Genomic DNA, 22,396 nt, shown 5'->3' with positions numbered 1-22,396 from the left:
ACGGAGAGTCTTCAACAGGTTAGCGCATGGGCATTCCTGACACATTGTGTTTTCTTCTACACGCACGCAACAGGGGAGAGCGCGAACGCAGTCCCCCACTACCAGAAATTATGCAGTCGAGATTCCCACATTTGGAGAATTCGCAGGGGTCAGCACAGCCGGAGTGCAATGACTGAGCCTCGCTCTGGGTGAACCACCTTGTTGATCATGGTATCTCCCCTGCCAGGTAAGTATGAGCTGCAACTGGAAGAGAGCGGGTGGTGGTCACCAGGCACCGCGCTCTGGCTGACGGTGCCTACAATGCATAATCCCACATTTCAGCGCCTTGAGCATCAGCTCCCCTTTGTCTGTTACATTTATGGCTGAAAAGACACAAACACTGCTGCAAATAGGCTGCGGCGTGCGGCAAACGCGCTTTGTTGGATCTACCCATCATGCACTGCTCTGCCAAAAACAAAGGAACACTGTGTGAAATGCCACTAGTCAAGCTGTCTCTTGGGAAAGAAAGCAAAGGCCCACGTGGGACACTTTTCAAAACATTTGACTAAATGAACTAAACACTGACATGAACTACTAACATGTATTGACTCAGCGAAAACCTTGGAGCTGATCTGGACTTTCCTGTGGTTTCCTCTTGTCCTTGTAACAGCAGTAGCTCCTCCCTTCCTTGTCAATAATTGTGCAGAAATATCTGAGGGCTTCTTTCTTCCTAAATCATAAGCAAGTCCTGTCCAGTCCAACTGTTTCTGCTCCTGTTTGACTTCTGAACTTGTCTCTGGCTGTGTGTCCACTTACTGCAGCCTCTGACATCAGACTGTAGAATCTTGATACATCAAAGGCATCAAAGGACAAACACACGCTCACACATACCGGTACTTATATCTTTGTGAGGACACTCTCTGGCATAATGCTTTCCCTCGCCCTAACCTCTCTCTCTCTTAGCATCTCAGACCTATGTCAGTACCAGTGCCTCTGTCAAAGAATACAAAAAAAAAAAAAAAAACACTAGACCTGTACACACATAAAGTCATGTATTCATGTAGTCATCTGTGAATGTGTGTTTGATGAGTGCAAAGTGAAAATGCTGCATGAACCTTGTTTTTGTAAAAGCTTCTCTTGTTTCCTTTGCTTCTTACAACTGTATATTTTTCAAGCATCATCTGTCATATTGAAGAAATAAGTTCATTCAGTAGCGTTATTTCTTTTTTTACTGTCATCATGTACACTTTTCTTGTCTCAAAGACACCAGCATCCCCACCAAAGCCTAAAAATAAAGTATACCAGCGAAATGACAACATCTAGCACACATTTCTTCCGCAAAGAAAGAGCAAAGTCGGACAGGGGAGCTCCCACTTGTGGCGCTCTATAAAGATGTTTGACTTTTCACCAACTCAAAAGGCTCAGCCATAAGGCCGAGCCAGCCAAAAATAACTTCAACTCATTGGTGTTCCTCTCCACGGAAGTCTTTAGTAAAAGGCGAAAGACTTGTGCGTTATGAAGAGAAACAAGAGTCAGAACAGGCCTGTCTCAGAGAGCAGCTGAGGACCCTAGTCGTCCCAGCTACCACCGTCGCGGTGCGCCTCCCTTGGCTTGCCGCGTGCTAAATCCCAGCCTCCCCTCCACCCCCCACCACCTCCAGCCTGAAAAATCCAGGCCTGGCTTTTACATGGAGACTACAAAGTCTGGGAAACGATCAGGCGTCTTCAGGGAGTCCGCGACCAATCATCGTAGCTGAAGTGCACTGTGTTGTTGAGCGGGGTTCCCTGGGTGATATCAGTAAATCAACTGACTGGTTGTGCACAATTCACTTGATAAAAACTTAGCCGCATTTTCCTTCAGCCACTGTAAAAGTTTGACTCCTAACTAAACATGCGTGTCAGAGCTTGATTTTCTACAAAGCAAGAGAAAGGTGCACCGTTCCCGGCGGCACTGCAATGCCAGGTCGATGCGTGGAGTGAGCGGAGCAAGCTCCCTTTTCAGCTCCCTCTCCTAAAAATGGGTTTAATACGTTATCCCCATATAGGGGACATATCAGATATTAAACTGATAAGAACAGATACTACACTTGATCTTAGCCAAAAGGCCGAGAAGCGATGAGGCCCAAGCGTTTGACGTCCAAATCAAGCTCTTGGTACAACCGTCACTTGTCGCGGTGTCCCGTTTGTAAGCCAGCTTATCGATTGCCGCCACTTAGCAACTCCGCCCATCTGTCTGCCGTGTACTTTTCCCTGCCGCTATACAAAGATGTTTGACCTTTCACCAACTCAAAAGGCTCAGCCATACGGCAAAGCCGGCCAAAAATAGCTTCAACTCATTGCTGTTCCACACCAAAGCCTAGAAATAAAGCATACTAGAAGAACATCTAGCACACATTTCTTCCACAAACAAGCAGCACAGTCGGACAGGAGAGCTCACACTTCATTTTGTCATGGAAAGGCCACGCCCACTTCCCCAATTCCAACGGGAACACGGGGAATTGTCATGACTAAACACGCCACTCTGTAGCGCACGCCAGAGAGCTTCTGCAGAGCAACACTGCCGCTTTGTGGACAGACTGCAAAAGCTGACATGTAACTCCAAATCAACAAAGCCACTTCACAAAACGGAGAGCCTTCAGCAGGTTAGCACATGGGCATTCCTGACACATTGTGTTTTCTTCTACACGCACGCAACAGGGGAGAGCGCGAACGCAGTCCCCCACTACCAGAAATTATGCAGTCGAGATTCCCACATTTGGGGAATTCGCAGGGGTCAGCACAGCCGGAGTGCAATGACTGAGCCTCGCCCTGGGTGAACCACCTTGTTGATCATGGTATCTCCCCTGCCAGGTAAGTATGAGCTGCAGCTGGAAGAGAGCGGGTGGTGGTCACCAGGCACCGCGCTCTGGCTGACGGTGCCTACAATGCATAATCCCACATTTCAGCGCCTTGAGCATCAGCTCCCCTTTGTCTGTTACATTTATGGCTGAAAAGACACAAACACTGCTGCAAATAGGCTGCGGCGTGCGGCAAACGCGCTTTGTTGGATCTACCCATCATGCACTGCTCTGCCAAAAACAAAGGAACACTGTGTGAAATGCCACTAGTCAAGCTGTCTCTTGGGAAAGAAAGCAAAGGCCCACGTGGGACACTTTTCAAAACATTTGACTAAATGAACTAAACACTGACATGAACTACTAACATGTATTGACTCAGCGAAAACCTTGGAGCTGATCTGGACTTTCCTGTGGTTTCCTCTTGTCCTTGTAACAGCACTAGCTCCTCCCTTCCTTGTCAATAATTGTGCAGAAATATCTGAGGGCTTCTTTCTTCCTAAATCATAAGCAAGTCCTGTCCAGTCCAACTGTTTCTGCTCCTGTTTGACTTCTGAACTTGTCTCTGGCTGTGTGTCCACTTACTGCAGCCTCTGACATCAGACTGTAGAATCTTGATACATCAAAGGCATCAAAGGACAAACACACGCTCACACATACCGGTACTTATATCTTTGTGAGGACACTCTCTGGCATAATGCTTTCCCTCGCCCTAACCTCTCTCTCTCTTAGCATCTCAGACCTATGTCAGTACCAGTGCCTCTGTCAAAGAATACAAAAAAAAAAAAAAAAAACACTAGACCTGTACACACATAAAGTCATGTATTCATGTAGTCATCTGTGAATGTGTGTTTGATGAGTGCAAAGTGAAAATGCTGCATGAACCTTGTTTTTGTAAAAGCTTCTCTTGTTTCCTTTGCTTCTTACAACTGTATATTTTTCAAGCATCATCTGTCATATTGAAGAAATAAGTTCATTCAGTAGCGTTATTTCTGTTTTATTGTCATCATGTACAGTGGACTGGTAACCTCGCTCACAGCTGCTTCTTAGTTACACAGTTTACATTTCCTGATTTGAGAGGAATACACTGTGGAGGGTGTGTGGAGGAAAAACAAAGCAGTAGCTCTGTCAGAGAGGATCAATAAATGAGGTCAACTGATTGTTTGTATAATAACCATCTGTGGTTATACACCTGAGAGCAGAAAGATAAATGAATGACATCTACTTTGCACCTATGTTGCTGGGACAAAAGATGATGAAAGAATGATGAAGAATTATACCATGATCAGAATTATTTTCCTTCTGGTGAAGAACAGATTGAATATGGAGGCTCCATTGGACATAATAGCTGTTTATCAAAGAGCTGCTGGTGTCAATATTATGTGTTGATTTTTCTAAACATTGGTTTAATAAGAATCTCTGTGCAATGTGAAACCAATTTTGTGGGAAGGCTGAGTTACCTTGAAGCATTTCACCACCTGACAGCAGCAAAGCTGGAGCCTTTTTTTCACATGTCTGATGATTTAACAAACTGATATTGAAGGGTCACTTCACTGCTACAGACGGCTCCTCTATGGCTCTGATTTGTCTGCTAAATAAAGCTGTTTGACAGTTGATTTAAACACCATGTACAGTTCAGCAGCTCTGAGGAGAAGAAGTGAATCAGTGTCTCAGTGTCCTGGTAAATGGGAGCTTCACCTTTTTGTCTCTGTGTCTTCTGTGAGCCAGTGGAGGAGTTTCTGTGGATGAAGATACTGAATGTTAGTTGGAACCTCTGCACAGATTATAGTACAATGTGACTCACAGAGAACTACATCAGATCAATGAAGCAGATGCATCATAAAACAATAAAACTGTCAATTGTATCAATGTCAGTGTTTCAGTATATAGAGTTTTTCTTGTCAGTGAGGTTGTGAATAATTTTCAGTGTTGAAAAGTTAAAACGCTTTCAACAGTAGTTTTCAACATCAGTTCTAAAATCAGCAGACTAACACAGAGGCCACAGAGTTTTCTCTGAAAATAAAGTTGCTGTGAGCATCTTCTGTATTTTCAGAGAAGCTCACCAGGGAGTCCAGAACTGTACCAAGACATCTGAAGTTTTCCTCAGCTTCAGCATGTTGGCTATCAAGTGAAACTGGCTCTGTGTTCACATCTTGTTTTGTACTGATAAATAATTATTTATTGATTTCCAGCTGGCTAATGAAACAGCATGTTTGAAAGTTGACAGTACAGTGATATTCATTTTGTCTTTTCAGATCTCACCAATCACTGTACACATTTGTTTTTATTGTGACATTTATTCCTAATTGCAGCTTTGAACTGATGATCCATCACCTCAGAGGATGTTTTTTTTTCTGATTTGTTGTTGTTGTTCCAGATGGTTGAACACTGACACCAACAGTCCCTACAAAGATCCCATTATTCTGTGTTGACTGGCTGTGGATCATCTTTCTTCCTCCTTTAACTCTTCTATGAACAGACACTGCAGCTGGTGTCTCTGTTCACAGCAGAGTGAACTCCTGTAAAGGAGAATAAGTGAAGTGGACAGAGAAGATGGAGACTCACTTCTCTCTCTGCCAGGATATTTAGGATTGTTTCCATTAATGATGAGATCCACTTCTCTCTGTGGAGTAAAGGCCCAGTGACAGAGACCAACACACTTTAAACTGGATCTGAACCAGAAAGTGATGCTCTGCTCTACAGTCGCTTGGCTCTCAGTCAGAGGCAACGTGTTATTAAAACCAGGTCTTTAGGGAAGTTTTCACAGGTTTTACATGCCAGCTGAGAGCTGCAGTGCTGCAACACAGAGCTGAAGAACAACAACAGCACAAACAGTCAGAAATCAAACGCTCTCAGCAGAGTCACAGGTAATCAGCTGGGGGTCTGGTGTGATGGAAACCACTGGGATGGAGTCACCAGAAATAGATGAGGAGCTCTTTATTCAGGACAGAGACCAACACATTTACAGTGTGAACCATGTGTGAATGCATTACACCATCACACTGAAGCTCCACTCTAGCAGGTGAAAAGTAGCAGCTGACCTGCAGCATGTGGACAGAAGGAGGAATATATCTGTCTACACCCTGCAACAGTAGAGTCAGTGGAGACGAGGCTGCAGTGCAGGAGAACTGGACTTGGGATCTGGGAAAAAAAGGATAGGATGGAAATAAGAAATGATAGAGAGATGACTGTACAACTGTGATTTCATCAATTTGAAGTAACACTGAAAAAATGGAACCATATGAGAAAAATAAAGAGTGTAAACAGTGATAATTGTTTTGTACTGTAGAGAGAACAGCAGTCGTCTCTGCCTCTTTCCATGGTGCTGACTGAGAGCTTGTTAATGCTTCACTTCACAGTCCACATTGTTTGGAGTTGAGGAAAATCTACAGCAACAGGATTAAAAATAAAGTCGCAACTCTCATAAACATTCAAATGATTATTTTTTAAAACTAATTGTCTTCATCCTGTGTTGCAAATAATAATATGTGTGAACTTCATTATAGAGGCCAATGGGCTCATTATTGGCTAATTGCAGCAGGTTACTGCCATCAGCCTGGAGGCCACTTTATGCTACTTCCAACAGGATTTCAGCAGATATATTAACATGAATGTTGTACACACTCCATCTATCTGTTAGTAGTTGTGTACAGTTCAGCTGCTGCTGTCCTTGGTGCTGAATTCACCAACCCAGCTGAATGGTCCTGAGTGAACAGTGAACACATGAATATCTCTTTGACCAAAAGCAGCTTCAGTTCCTGCAGACAGTCCCTATGAGGAGTAGTAGTTAGTTGAGTGGAGAAGCACTTTTATTTGTGGAGCATCTATCAAATCAGTCCAGAGTGAGTCCTCAGGGTCTAAAAGATCTCACAGCTTCTTCTCTCAGTCAACACAGCCTCAGATTCACCAACATCAGCTTGACACACTGACATCCAAAGGTTTGCTGGAGGACAGAAACACTGTGGGCTGGAAATGAATTATGAAACAAGGCTCTTAGTGAAGTTCTTTGTTCTTTCTATCCTGTGACAGTGGAAATAAAAAGTTGTGTTGAGTAAATGTCCATCATTTACACTTTACTGTGTTGGACAGTAAATAATAATAATAATGTTTCTTCTGTAGATGTTCTCACTGCAGCTGGAGGGAAGAATAAAAAGTAAAGAAACAGCTTCAGTGGCTCTGACAGAACTAAGTGGAATAAATCTGCTGTCACGCTTGTTTGCACACAGATAACTGGCTTTATCCAATGAGACCAACTAGACTGTCTTCACTTTGACCTCTGACATATACTGGAACACCACTGTATATATGGGACTAATCAGCTCCTGTAGATACACTAGAAGGATTTTAGACTGAAAAGACATATATATTTTTATAATACCATCGTATATCAAAACTGGAAAATATGCACTAATGTTATTCACACAAATAATATATATAAACTTTTAAACTACACATGGTCAGTGTCAGTGAACATCACACAGCTTTAATATGTGATAAAAGAACTTTTTTTTCCTCTGGACATTAGACAGTGTCCACAGTGACTGTCCACCTGAGTATGAATGTTTAACGGTGCAGAGACAGAATAACACAGAGACAAACTGCTGGCTAAGATCCCATCAGAGACCAGCAAACACTTTGTGTTGCGTCCTCCTCCCATTCCCCTCCTCTTCACTGGCTTCACTTCGCTCCATGTGACAAATCATGGTTGTGGAGCTGAATGAAATGAGTTGGACTTGTCCAGATTAGTCCTGCTGTCAGTCCTGAACCATGAAACGCTGCTTCAGTAGCAACATACTGAGCACACACACACACACAGAGGACTCACACACAGACACAGTCTCTTCCTCTCTGGATAACAGTTCCGGTAGGGGTCGCTAATGTCCGTGTGAAAGCAGCAGAAGAAGCAGCGACAGAGTCTCCAGCTCTTGTGTTCATCAGCAGCGTTCACACTGGGATTTCTTCCTCCGCTCGGCTTCATCTGCAGCGCTTTCTCTTCTGGAAATGAACCGCTGGACACGGAGCTTCGTCGGGAAGAGCGTGGAGCTTTTGCAGCTGATTAAAGGACACCATGCTTTACTTCTGGATACACACCGTGTGGATCCCCGCCGTCGCTTTCCTTTTTGAATTTCAAGGCAAGGGATCGTTTCATTCTTTTCATTTCATGTCCTGGCGTTTTCCACTAGGAAACACCGGAGCTGAGAGGGAAATTCCAGCTACCGTGGATATTTATTGTGCGTGTGTCCGTCTGATGCTGACTCGAGTTGTGAAGGTATGTGAAGTGACGTCCCTTCCTGAAAACACCTGACATGACAGAGAGGTCTGCGCTCCTCACGGCGAAGCCTCTGACTTTCTGCTGCTTCCTGTTACAGCAGAGCTCTGTTTGCTCTAAATGAAGTTAGTGATGAGTGGAGCTGAGCCGAGCTGACAGCAGTCTTCATGTACAGTAGCAGTGTGTGACACAGAGAGCAGAGCAGCCTCAGAGGCTGATGGTACAGCTGACAGCTTCAGTACAGTCTCCTCTCAGCACAGTAGTAGAGTAGTGCAGAAACATGTGGAGCCTGTTGGACTGTCTCCACTGCTGGACTTATTTCTGAGAGCTGGTCTCTCTGATCAAATGTGTGTGTGGGACATTTGTATTAGGCCACATGCAAGTTAGCTTGTGTGTATTGTTAAATAGCTGTAAATACCAAACCTAACCACAGAGTGGACTCTGGATACAAACCCCAGTCTCCCACCTCCACTGCTGTTAATAAACTTCATTACCTCATTCATTCAGAAAATCTGTTTCCTCTGAACATCATCCAGCCACATTATGTTTCACACATAATGGATTTACCACAGTTTAGTGTATTTAGTGTATGTGGTTGTAGTGAGCGAGGGAGTGAGAGAATGAATACAGGAAGACAGATGGATCAACACGGTGAACAAAACATACAGGTGTACAATGACAGTGTTGTGGTAAAGCTGAGTTACAATCCAATATCATAATACAGAGAGGGAATATATACTTCATTAAAATGAGCAGTGAAAGAGCACAGACGAGTCACATCAATTCACTGAACTCCTCCTGTCACAGTCACAGAATAATGATCACATTACTATAGAAACTTCTGGATAAATGATGGAACAGTTCATCATTTTTCTCTGACCAACAAGAAAATGTGTTTTTCTTTGAATCATGAAAATCTTTAAAACGAGTGTTGTGGGGAAAAAAAAGGCAAAAATGACAGAAGAAATTTTCTCCTCTCTCTTCAATAAGTTTCAAGAGTCATCATGAAGAAATAAAGTACATCATTGTGTGGTGAATGGTGAACTGGAAACACAGAGCCTGTAAATGACAGAGTCAAACTGGCTCTTGTGGTGTAATTGTGCTCATAATAATAAAATTCTACAGCTGCTGCAGTGACAACTTTTCCTTCATCCTTCTTTTCCCATCACACACACACACACACCATCATGGAGAATATAGGACTTGCAGCAAATCAGGATCTGTATTGATCATTCTTCATTGTTTTACCTGATGCTGCTCTGACATAACAAACTATAACTACTTGCAGAACAAAGTGTGTGTGTGCATCTTAAAATAAGGGTTAGTAGAAACATAATGTCTCACACAAGCTGCTCCACATAGACCTAGCATAGCATTTGGAGCAGGCACACAATTAAATTCCTCAAAGGCCAAATGTATTTTCTGATTGTGTCATTCTTCAGAATGGCTGTGGGCTCTGTTACATCTAAACAAGATGTGTGTGTGTGTGTGTGTGTGTCCCACTTTACTTCAACACACCATCAAATATTTCATTAGTGCTTCAGGACTGTGCAGTTTGTTAGAGTTAAATTTAGGATCCATTTTTCAAGAGAACTTCTCAGAACCTTTTCAGTCTATGAACTTTTAAACATATCAGCTCTCTCACACTGACTGAGGCAGAATTCTGAACAGCTACAAGATTTGGAGCTTAGTGACCATCATCAAAAGACAAGGAAACAGAAGAAAGAAAACATTTCAAAGAATGAATGCACCATTTCCTCATATGAAATAGTTTCACTGCTTAATAATTAAGATCCTTCAACAACTAGGACTTAATACAGTCCTGTAGATGAGCTGCATGGAGCAGAAAACAAGAATCAGAGCTGAGAGTCTAAAGTGGCAGAGTTAAACTTCCAAACTTATTCTGTCCTCACAGTCATCAACAGTTTTCCTCCTACACTCAAAACACAGCAAATGAACACTCATCCAAATGCATCACATGCCACCTCAAACACATCAACATATTTTAGATTCCAGTTTCAGGACTAAGGTTTTCAAGGCAGGAAGGAAATCACTGATTGTTTTACTGTCCCCTAACCAAAGAGGGTGAACATGAACACAGACTGAAACGCTTCATGCAACAGCTGATCCAGCTTTAAGTCCTACGACTCATTCTGGAGATTTACTACAGGACATAATTGTATTGCACTGGAAATTAACTAAAAATCAAGGCTCAAAGCCAAAAGGAGATTTGAACCTAGTGTTCAGTATAAGACACAAGTGGACTCAGTGATAGGTAAATGTAAGAAGGCTGAAACTTTAAAGCACAATAATAAGTAGATGATTGTAGAAGTGGAAACAGTGTGTGCTGGTTAGTTTGCATTGGACTGGGAGATTATTTCTCCTGAGTCTTAAACTGTGCTTCTTTGTTTTTGGGCCAAATCTTGAGAGATGATGAAAGTGATTCACACATTGGAAATAAGAAGATTTTACCAACACGTCAAACTGTTTCCTGTTTACAGCACTTAAAGTGAAGTCCTCCATCAAGTATCATGATACATCACAGACCTGACCTACAGTACATTGACGTATTTTCATAAAATAACACACAGCACTCTCCACTTTGTGCTGTGACATCCAACTCCATCATTTCCATTAGAATTTCTTTAGAAAGGATCTTGTTGCAGACAGTACAGACTTCCTAGAAATCCTTTCCTTTAACACAAACTACAGTGCATCACACCAAAACAAAGTTAAGAAGTTGAGCAACCATGAGAATATCTCACAGTCATGATCAGCATAAAAAAAAAACAATATTGTCCATGAATGATAAGCACACAATCAAACCACCGGGCTTATGGGTATGATTACTTGCCGTCACAGTTTCATAAACATATTATTTGGACAAAAACATTTCAAAACATTAACTTCTAAACTAAACACTGACATGAACTACTAACATGTACTGACTTACTGAAAACCTTGGAGGTGATCTGGACTTTCCTGTGGTTTCCTCTTGTCCTTGTAACAGCAGTAGCTCCTCCCTTCCTCGTCAATAATTGTGCAGAAATATCTGAGTGCTTCTTTCTTCCTAAATCATGAGCAAGTCCTGTCCAGTCCAACTGTTTCTGCTCCTGTTTGACTTCTGAACTTGTCTCTGGCTGTGTGTCCACTTACTGCAGCCTGTGACATCAGACTGTAGAATGTTGATACATCAAAGGCATCAAAGGACAAACTCTCTCTCTCTCTCTCTCTCTCTCTCTCTCATACACACACACACACACACACACACACACACACACACTCACACACATACTTGTACTTATTTATTTGTGAGGACACTTGCTGACATAATGCATTCCCTAGCTCTTACCCTAACTCTAACCAAAACCCAATTCTAACCCTGAAGCCAAGTCTTAACCCTCAAACAGCAACATGAACACAGATGGAAACACTGCAGAGCTGCTTTGGATGGTTTAACAGGTAGAGATCATCAGATAATGGAATGACCTGATACCTTCATCTGTTTCCATAAACACATGGAGGAAATCTCCCAAACACAAACTTAACCACAATGTGATTCACAGTTAACAAACACACTTGCATGTAAACTCTCACACCAGCATAAAAATAAGTCATTGTTTTAGGATCTGAAGAAGAAGATCCAGGATGAAGGAGATCAGGAGACAGGAGCCCCACAACAGAAGAGAGAGAAATAAAAGAAATACAATGAAAACACAAACTTATAAACAGATGAAGAATCCCCTTAAAGTCATTGTAGTAAACAAAGAAAGTTTTGTTTCTGGACCCAGACTGAGAAAATACCAGTAACTGATTATAATGATGAAAAAAATGCTTCCTCCTTCCATCCAGCCTGGTTATACAGCTTCTACTCCCAGAACATGATGGTATAGTGTCAGCTTTAACTTTCACCATCAGCTTCCTACTTGATTCAGGTGACAGGTGTAACTGTTATCTCAGTGTGATGCAGAGAAGAGACCAACATACAGCAGGACTCTGTGGATTTAAGGTCTAACAGCACAAGAGAAGTTGAACGAGATCTAAAAGAAACATGAGTCAAAATGATTCTCTGTGCAGCAGCTGATCTGTTGCAGAAACAACAACTAAAACTGTCTGTGGCAATGGAGAGATAGTGAATATCACTCCTCACTTTCAATAAAGAGGTGAAGACAGAAAATAATGTCTACTGCAAAGTCACAGGAAAACCAGAGTGTGAGGAAAGAGCACATTACTGTATTGATGAAAAAACAAAGATCTGATGGACAAAAACTCTTCTCAAAGTTGGAATGTAGGTGGTGCAAAGCACAGAGAGCAGAGAGAGATGAAGAACCCTCTGAAACCAGTCCTGAAGTCCTTGAAGGAGGACTTATTATGGACTTACAGGAGACAGAAAGACACTTTACACTTTACCGCAGCTATCGGCATCGGTCTTTTTTTTTTTTTTAATCCGACGGCCGATGAGAGATCAATTTTAAAACGAGGTTATTTTGGCTCTGTCTGCAGTCACGACTCTGTCTCCAGCATTGTCCCGCCCACAGCACCATCTGATTGGTTACAAGCAGAGTTGATTGGCACGGGGAACAGCCATTCAGCAGTGAAACCTGTGCCAGCACAGTGCTCACACACGGCGGAGAGGAGAAGTTCTGGCGAGTGGAGAAGCTCCGGAGAGCAGATGTGTCACAACTACTACTAACGTTACTGTGAGGCCTAATAACGTTTATATAAACAGAGCAGCAGCTCTGCTCGCTCGCAGTCCCTCCAGACGTGTCTGTTAATCACTGGAAAAAGGCTGCTGATAATATCGATATGGAAATGATGATAGTAGAATGATAGTAGAAGTATGTGTATGTGAGTGAGAGAGAGAGTAAAAACCTAACAAACTCAATTCAGTCCAGTTCTATTGCAGGGAAGCACGTAGAAGTGAAGGCTGATTAGCTTTTAGCATAACGTTAGCTCACCGATCCGCTTTCTCCTCCTCTGGCTCCAGACGCTCAGCAGACTGTAGCAATGGGCAGGATGTGTGTTATGGTAGAGAACAGTGTGTGTTTGTGTGGAAGCTACATGAGAAACTCTACAACTCAGGACTACTAATGTTTATTGTGGCTGCACCATAAAGCCTATATGAACTGCATGGTGTTCAGGGCTCAATAGTCTCTCCTATTGCTACTGTAGGCCTACTATGTTTTCAGCTATAGTAACATTAATCATTAGTAGCCTAATGTAGCAGCTTAGTTTTGAATGACAGGGTCCACATGTTGTTAAAATATAACATTTACAAAATAAAATCAACTACAGGCTTCACACATGCTGTAATGAATTAAGCATGATGAGTTGAACATATGTAAACATGTGGCCCCACTTTTAACTCTCTCTCTTTTTTCAAACCCTCATTGCAGATGAATAGATTTCAGTGAAGTCTGCAATTTGTGAGAGCAAGAGAAGCCGTCTCACTGGAGAGCACGCTGAACAACTCTGCTTTTTGCACCACAATCTGAAATTTTAATTTAAATTTATTTACTTTATAAAACTTCAGGAACCTATTTATTTATTTAAATTTTCAGTTAGCTTTATAAGAGATGCTACCGACCCTGGGAACGCCCTGAACTTTTTGTTAGAATTTTAAAACTAAGATGTCTGTTGTCTAAGATTAAAAAAAAAAAAAAAACCTTTAACAGCTGCGAGCAATCTGACAGATGACATCCGATCCTCTGAAGTGACTGAGTGCTTGTGGTCTCCCAAACATGAACGGATTCACATCAGGCACATCACAGTTACGGCGAGTCTTGACAAGTAACTCCATTGATGCCAGCATTTCAGGTGTGACATCATACCCATGCTTGTTGAAGAGGTGTTCCCCTAATTTCAGTATGGTCTTCTCTTTGCGGACGACATTTATTATGTCATCTTTATTCATGCCAGGCACCAGTTTCCAAAATTGAGCATTCACACTGTCTGGGTATGGCTGAGCATATGCACAAAGGGCCTGGATTCTAGTTCTTCCTGGCTTTAAAGCTTTGACTTTCTTCTGTAGTTGACATCTCTGCATGTCCCTCCATAGTGATTTCTTCTTGAGGTAAGCCTCACAGTTCACACAGTGCATGTAATCACTGGCTTTTACAGGGTTCTTGGATTGTTGACAGGGTATTACCAGTCCTTTTCCATCTTTAATCACCTGATTATTGTGGGAACGGTTTCCTCTATTTCTCAATAAACCGAACTGTATTCTTCGCTCCTTAGATCCCTTAGGAAATATAATTGCTCTTGCCACTTCTGGTGTATCTTTGTGTTTTGATTCCAAATGGCGTGCCATTTTGCTGAATGGCTTAGAGTAAAGCATAGCGTCATGACCATCCCATCCGAACTATGAGGTGAAGACAATTCTCCAGCATGATTTCCAGACAGGGAACTAGAACATGTTAAACGTCTTCTCTTGTGAGTGGACACTTAATGCCTGGGAGTTATCCAGAGATGTTTTCTGTACCTTTTTCTTCTTACCCCCTGTACTGTTTGCCATCTGCTGAACTGTCACTTTCTTTTTCCTCCACAGATTGAGGAACATACTCATCTTCGCTGATATCAGAACTTGACAGAGAGTCTTCTGTCGTGCATCCTTCCATTTGCGTGTTCGGCTGGAAAAAAGCTATATAGTTTAGTATAACCAGTAGCAGCACTAAAGCTTGTAGTATTAGCTGGAATTGGGATTGAAAATACCAGCCTTGTGGTTGTGTGCACTTCCATTCATTTCCAATTAAAGTTTTTAAACAGCTTAATACTGCAGTATGAGGTAGACAAAGGCTGAATAAAAGTATGTGTCAATAAAGCCCTTAACATTTTCACATTCTGGTAACATACAGAAATGGAATAAGTTTAAGTAATACAACTAAAATCCTCTATGCTCTCTAAAATGTTAATCTTCTCCTCTGCAAATTAGTGCGGTCCCTTTTGCACTCCACATGCAGCAGGAGGACACAGACAGAAACTCAGGGTTTGCTGAAGAAAACCTAGCATGGCAGGTTACTTTCACAGAGAAAATGCAGGAAAAATTGTGATGTTTTACATTTACACGGTCTGATGGAGTGGGGTCAAGGATAAAGGTACTGTCACTGGGGTACTGGTCTACTTCCTGAAAAACAAGCATCTAAAAGTATTTTTTTCTAACTGTGACAGTATCTGAAGAGCACTCGAAATGATAAACAATACAGATCTACAAAGATTGGGATTGTGGAGTTGCATGCAACAGTATCACACTTGTTCCCTTGACTCTATTGCCCCTCTGAAAAATTGGGTCATAAATCAGAGGAAGCCCCAGTATTTCAACTGTTAATGTTCATTGCTGGTGTTCACTTCCTGTTTTACTTTGAAATTACTTGCCAAGTGTGTGGGTGTTTTACTCTCTGCCCTTATGTCTTTTTCCCTCTTCTGTGATTGTCTGCCCCGCCCTGATGTGTTTCTCTTGTTACACAGTTCCCTTGTGTATTTAAGTCTCTGTGTTTCCTTCATTCCTCTGAGTTTCCTCATGCTTCTGCTTAAAAGTTCCTGTTCCTGTTTTGGTTTTTGCTCCTGTTCTGCTTCCAGGGTGTATCTTTTTGACTAGTGGTGTTCCTGCCAGTCATCATGGTCTGCTCATCTACTTGCAAACCTGCTGTTCTGTTATTAAAATATCTTCACTTTACCGTCCTGGAGTCAGCATCTGGGTCTAAACTAACTGAGCCATTACAGATATGTAACTGTGATCCCAGGCAGATTCTGATTCTGATCACAAAAAAGAATTGTTGAAACTCAAATATGCAGTCCAATCTGCTCCAACCTTCACACGTTTGTTGAGAGTCCTGGCCTGAAGACACCTATAGGCCAGTATCCAGTTATAGTCATAGCACCATTTACTGGCAACATGAATTGTCATGTTTTATACTTTGATGTACTCGTCCTCGCAGGTCGACCAGATCCATTTAAACACTAGGACAGAAAAGCACCATGATTATTCTAAATTGTGAAGCTTGTCTGAAGTCACAATAACAGGGGGCCCAGTCCCATTATGGTCTATCTGCACACATATCTGTCTTCATTCAAGATACAAATATGGAACTGGTTGAAACTAAGTGTTGTTTATCACATGGCTTCTGTCTCAGACAGTCATACAAATTCAGAGCCATGTAATATGACCTGTTATTATTACTGTTACTAGGACTTGAAAACTAATGGGTGGCACAAAAGGTGTCAAGGAATTAGTGTGATAAGTACTTAAACCAGCTTAGTGAGGTTCCTTTGATGCCAATTAACAGTTCCAGTCTCTGTAATAGGATGTGATGATCAGTGGTGTCAAATGCAACATTAGGATACGACAAGTACAGAGACAAGTTCTTTGTCTGATGTACTTAAAAGGTCATTTGTAACCTCAGAGTTATTTTTGATCAAGACTTGTCCTTTAACTTCCTCATCAAAGAAACTTCAAGGACTGCTGCCTTTTTTACCTCCTTAATATGAAAACAATCAGAAACATCCTGTCTCAGAATGATGCAGAAAAACTGCTCCATGCTTTTGTTACTTCTAGGCTGGACTATTGCTATTCTATTATTATCTAAAGACTCTCCAGCTGATTCTAAATGTTGCAGTGTGAGCACTGACAGGAACAAGGAAAAGTGTGTCAGTGTGGTGTGTTCAGAGTTGTAGTTACTGACAGTGACCACTGGAGGGCAGTGATCATGGTAGTTTCTCTGTGAACAGTCCAGTTCCATCCACATTAATGTGAAGCCTGAACGTCTGTGTTGAAGACATCACTGTTGAAATGGAGAATTTAGTTCCATTGGAGCTCAGCTGATTCAACTGATTAATAATCAATAATAATGAAAACATCAAACAGCAGCAGAGTTTGTGTGTGTTCACACTGGGAGTCATGAGGAGGTTACATGTCTTAATAACACTTCAGCATGTGAACTTCAGTCTGACTGAGACTCAGTTCAACCAGTCACACTGCATATTTGGATAATGAAGAGATAACACACACACACACACACACACACACACACACCTCTGGGCAAAGCCTTGGAGTTTACTTTCACTTTGACCAAACTTTGTGGCACAGATGATTTTCTCCATCTGAAGGTAAATGTCAACAGTTTTAACTCGCTTTACTCGTCAACACAACGTTGTTATCTGGGATTTCTGATGTTTGACTTATTGTGGGGTTTCTTTTCAGGTTTGTTTTTTTGTGTGTCAGTAAAAGTGCGCACACACACACGCATAAGAAGCTGAGGAAAAAGAAGCCTGAACTGAAGAACTAAGAGCCTTTCCTACACTGACAGGAGAGAGCTACAGAGGGATGAAGTTCATGGGAATAATTGAGTAAGTGGAGCTCTTCATTGGTTTGATTTGTCTTCATTTAAAGGGCCATCGTTTTCTCTAGTTTGTGGAAAATGTTGACAGTGACATCAGTAGTTCTTCTGGTTATTTTGGCTGGAGAAACTGGTTTATTATGTGTGTTTTACAGTTGAATGGAGTTTGTTTAAATCAGGAGGAGGTTTGAAAAAGTCGTCTCAAACTGAAACATCAGCTTGGAAACTTTAGACAAGTAAAGATGGCTGTCTGTTAGGGGTGTGCATCTCTCCAATATAAGGCGATCCGATACGTATCTCGATACAGGGGTATGAAACGATTCAGAAATGATACATTTTAAAATGGAACGATTCAGTTCGATTTGGTAGGATTTCACTACGATACGATAGGATTCGATACACTTCAATTCGATGGGGTATGACACAATCTCAGTTTCTTGGTCATCTTCTTCATTTTTACATTATGATTTGTTTAAAAACTAGAGAACAAGTATATTGTAACTTTTGACATGTGAATTCAGAAACATGTCATGTTTATTAGTGTAGCATATTGCACTGTAAGAACTTTACAAAGCCCTTCTGACAATGAAAAACAAACAATATTCAAGTTCATTAGGGTTCATTCAGGCTCCAGTATTTTTATCATGTCCCGAAAGCCCTCGTTCTCCACAACAGAGTATGGTCTCAAGTCTTTAACAATAAACCGGGTTATTGAAGCCGTTATTACCTTGGCTCTAGCTGAGTTGTGGCTGAGTTTCGGCTGGAAAAACTCTTGTATGCCTGTGTCCTGTCGTGTCTTTGTGCTAGCTGTGCTAGCCTCCTCATCGCCTGTTTCTCCATGTCGCCTCACCAAGTGAGTGTTGAGATTTGTCGTACTACCGGTGTACCTCACTGCGGTTTTACACTCTTTGCATATCGCAACGGTTTTATCCAGTGCTCCATTCCTCATATAAAATCCAAATTTCTTCCAGACCTTTGACTTTAAACTTGACGGTGCGTTGTAGATGGTGTCGGTGTCGGACATGTTTTTCCCTCGTATACACAGCGACAGAGTAATCACGCTCTTTGGCGCTCTGGAAAGCGCAATCTGACGTCTCGCGAGAGTTTTATGGGAAGTAGCGAAAGAAAGTCAGAGAGGGAGATGCAGTCAGGGAACAACGTTAAACCGATTTAAAACTTTGTAATCGGGCCATCGGCCGGTTCACCCTACGTTTAGACCAATTCAGGGCTCCGTGTACCGATGCACTCACATCTTTTAAATCAAAACCGATTTTCCGAATCAAATTGATTATTGTTACACCCCTACTGTCTGTTGATGAGTGTGTTTGTGTGTGTGTCTGTGTGAGCAGGAACAGAAACTGTGACGAGTCTACAAGGCAGATCAGTGAAAATGTTAGTCAGGATGAACTTTACAGACAATATTGAACCATGGTGAAATTACAGGATTACAGGAAATGGTCTGTAACAGACATGGACTCATGGGCCTCCTTCTCAGAGCAGGAGGAGCAGCTGATATTTCTACAGAAGAAATGATGGAGAGGATGATTTCAGTTGATGTGCAGATGAATGATTTGTGTTTTCTCTCCAGATGAAGGTAGAAAGTGTGTGTGAGCTGATGTGGATGTGAATTCAGCATCATGAATCAGTGTGAGGACAGAGAGGAGGGAGCCCCTCCCCCTAAAAGCAGTCTGTGTGGGGACCATGAGATCCAGACCAAAGCTCAGAGGTGAGATGAGGATCTCTAACTGTCCATGACTCTTCTCCATGTCAGAGCTCAGCACTCACATCACTGCACCATCATTATTCACACTCAAAGCTCTGTGTGTGTTGTGTTGAAGGCCAGAGCAGCAGCACACACCAGACTCTGCTGGACCTGGACCTGAACATGGACCTGAGCCCAGCTGTGTGTCCATGAAGAGTGACAGGTCAAGGCGTGACCCCATTAATTTCAAAGGACAACCTCCCTCTGCTGCAAAGATGTGAGCTGCAACTAACTACATGTTTTCTTCTTTACTATGAGAAAACTGTATGAATAATAGGCATGTTGTCTCTGTCTCCATGTCCCTGATAGTCTTAATCTCTGTGCCCGCCAGGATCCATCAGAGACCAGACTTCCCTGTACCTGAGCCAAGCTGTGTGTCCATGAAGAGTGACAGGTCAAGGCGTGACCCCATTAATTTCAAAGGACAGCCTCCCTCTGCTGCAAAGAAGTGAGCTGCAGCTGAGTTTAAAATGTATCAGACAGCTGTCCTGTATAACTGGTCTTCTATGAAAGATGAAGTGATTGTGTTTTGTCTCCAGGCTTCATGAATGACACAGTATATGAACATGATCAGGCTGAAACACAGGCTTTAGTGGCAAAGTTGATGTTTCTCTTTTCAAGAAAAGCACTTCTTATGTTCTTATATGTGTCATTCAGATCAGAACTAAAACTCCCTGTAACTCAGCACCTATCCAGTTCCAGTGTTTGTGTTAGTGTCCTGTAGCAGAGGTGAGACTTCTGTCAAACCCAGTGTGAGTCCTTAAAACTCATCATTTAAAAGGTGGACTTGATGACTCTAGGTCATGAGGTACAGAAGTGATTGCTTGTTTCCTCTCATTGAGAATGTCACAGCACAGTAGTGTTTGCTTTAATCAGGACAGTCACCACAGAACATAAAAGCAGCTGTTGTTTGTGTACAAAGCATAAAACGCTCACAGATGCTGCAAACATAATGTGAGCTAATTCTTCATGATTCCTCCACAGAGTGGACCAGGAGAGCTCAGAGGTTCCCAGTGCTCAGTCTGCCCAGCAGCATCAAACACACCTGGACTCCATATTTATGGTCTGTACATGGACAACAACTACTTTGACATCTGTTGTGTTGACAATAATCTCCATGCTGCACTTTTTAGAGCAGTGGATTGTCAGTGTGTCCAACATGGTTTTACTTTGATTGTGTCATTCATATAGTTTTCTGTTCCAGCTGCTGGAGGAGAACATTGTCACTTTTGTGAAGAAGGAGCTGAAGAAGATCCAGAAGGTTGTGAGTCCAGATTACCCAGAATGCTCAGAGAGTCAGAGGGAGGATGAGGAGGTGTTGGACGGTGAGGATGAAGAGCAGAGGAGGAGCAGCAGAGAGGCTTTTGTGAAGATCACAGTGGACTTCCTGAGGAGAATGAAGCAGGAGGAGCTGGCTGACTGTCTGCACATCAGTAAGAGGATTTCTCTAAAGATTCAACATGATGGACAAATGGGACATTTACTAATGTCTCAAGACATGGAGTTCATGTGTGTTCTTTAGAGGGATGAACATGCCATGTTTTCTTTATGAATCAGTCATTGATGTTGTTTCTTGTTTGTTCATTCAGGACATGATGCTGCAGTTTGTCAACGTAAACTTAAATCTACTCTGAAGAAGAAGTTCCAGTGTGTGTTTGAGGGGATCTCTAAAGCAGGAAACCCAACCCTTCTGAATCAGATCTACACAGAGCTCTACATCACAGAGGGAGGGACTGGAGAGGTCAATGATGAACATGAGGTCAGACAGATTGAAACAGCATCCAGGAAACCAGCCAGACCAGAAACAATCATCGGACAAGAAGACATCTTTAAAGCCTCACCTGGAAGAGATGGACCAATCAGAACAGTGATGACAAAGGGAGTGGCTGGCATTGGGAAAACAGTCTTAACACAGAAGTTGACTCTGGACTGGGCTGAAGACAAAGCCAACCAGGACATACACTTCACATTTCCATTCACATTCAGAGAGCTGAATGTGCTGAAAGAGAAAAAGTTCAGCTTGGTGGAACTTGTTCATCACTTCTTTACTGAAATCAAAGAAGCAGGACTCTGCAGGTTTGAAGAGGTCCAGGTTCTGTTCATCTTTGACGGTCTGGATGAGTGTCGACTTCCTCTGGACTTCCACAACACTGAGATCCTGACTGATGTTACAGAGTCCACCTCAGTGGATGTGCTGCTGACAAACCTCATCAGGGGGAAACTGCTTGCCTCTGCTCGCCTCTGGATAACCACACGACCTGCAGCAGCCAATCAGATCCCTCCTGAGTGTGTTGACATGGTGACAGAGGTCAGAGGGTTCACTGACCCACAGAAGGAGGAGTACTTCAGGAAGAGGTTCAGAGAGGAGGAGCAGGCCAGAAGGATCATCTCCCACATCAAGACTTCACGAAGCCTCCACATCATGTGCCACATCCCGGTCTTCTGCTGGATCACTGCTACAGTTCTGGAGGATGTGTTGGAAACCAGAGAGGGAGGAGAGCTGCCCAAGACCCTGACTGAGATGTACATCCACTTCCTGGTGGTTCAGTCCAAACTGAAGAATGTTAAGTATGATGGAGGAGCTGAGACAGATCCACACTGGAGTCCAGAGACCAGGAAGATGATTGAGTCTCTGGGAAAACTGGCTTTTGAGCAGCTGCAGAAAGGAAACCTGATCTTCTATGAATCAGACCTGACAGAGTGTGGCATCCATATCAGAGCAGCCTCAGTGTACTCAGGAGTGTTCACACAGGTCTTTAAAGAGGAGAGAGGACTGTACCAGGACAAGGTGTTCTGCTTCGTCCATCTGAGTCTTCAGGAGTTTCTGGCTGCTCTTCATGTCCATCTGACCTTCATCAAGTCTGGAGTCAATCTGCTGTCAAAAAAGAAATCATCTTCCCAAAGACTGAAAATAATAACAGGTAAATTTGCAGCCTTCTATCAGAGGGCTGTGGACAAGGCCTTACAGAGTCCAAATGGACACCTGGACTTGTTCCTCCGCTTCCTCCTGGGTCTTTCACTGCAGACCAATCAGACTCTCTTACGAGGTCTGCTGACACAGACAGGAAGTGGCTCACAGACCAATCAGCAAACAGTCCAGTACATCAAGAAGAAGTTTGAAGAGACTTCCTCTGCAGAGCAAAGCATCAACCTGTTCCACTGTCTGAATGAACTGAATGATCGTTCTCTAGTGGAGCAGATCCAACAGTCCCTGAGTTCAG

General features: G+C 42.5%; 4 non-coding genes across 4 annotated transcripts; all 4 read right to left on the bottom strand.

Moving 5' to 3' along the window:
* Window positions 1–70: 70 nt before the first annotated feature.
* Window positions 71–234, bottom strand: LOC121196437. The gene has a single exon (XR_005895899.1). It is a non-coding gene; the product is annotated as a U1 spliceosomal RNA (small nuclear RNA).
* A 1,165-nt stretch (window positions 235–1,399) lies between these two features.
* On the bottom strand, window positions 1,400–1,514 carry LOC121196748. The gene has a single exon (XR_005896177.1). It is a non-coding gene; the product is annotated as a U5 spliceosomal RNA (small nuclear RNA).
* Window positions 1,515–1,904: 390 nt separating this feature from the next.
* LOC121196532 lies at window positions 1,905–2,095 on the bottom strand. Its single transcript, XR_005895982.1, has one exon. It is a non-coding gene; the product is annotated as a U2 spliceosomal RNA (small nuclear RNA).
* Window positions 2,096–2,672: 577 nt separating this feature from the next.
* On the bottom strand, window positions 2,673–2,836 carry LOC121196316. The gene has a single exon (XR_005895784.1). It is a non-coding gene; the product is annotated as a U1 spliceosomal RNA (small nuclear RNA).
* Between the last annotated feature and the right edge of the window lie 19,560 nt (window positions 2,837–22,396).

Source organism: Toxotes jaculatrix, chromosome 16, assembly GCF_017976425.1.
Source record: "Toxotes jaculatrix isolate fToxJac2 chromosome 16, fToxJac2.pri, whole genome shotgun sequence".
NCBI lineage: Eukaryota > Metazoa > Chordata > Actinopteri > Toxotidae > Toxotes > Toxotes jaculatrix.
This window is presented reverse-complemented; position numbering and strand designations above follow the sequence as displayed.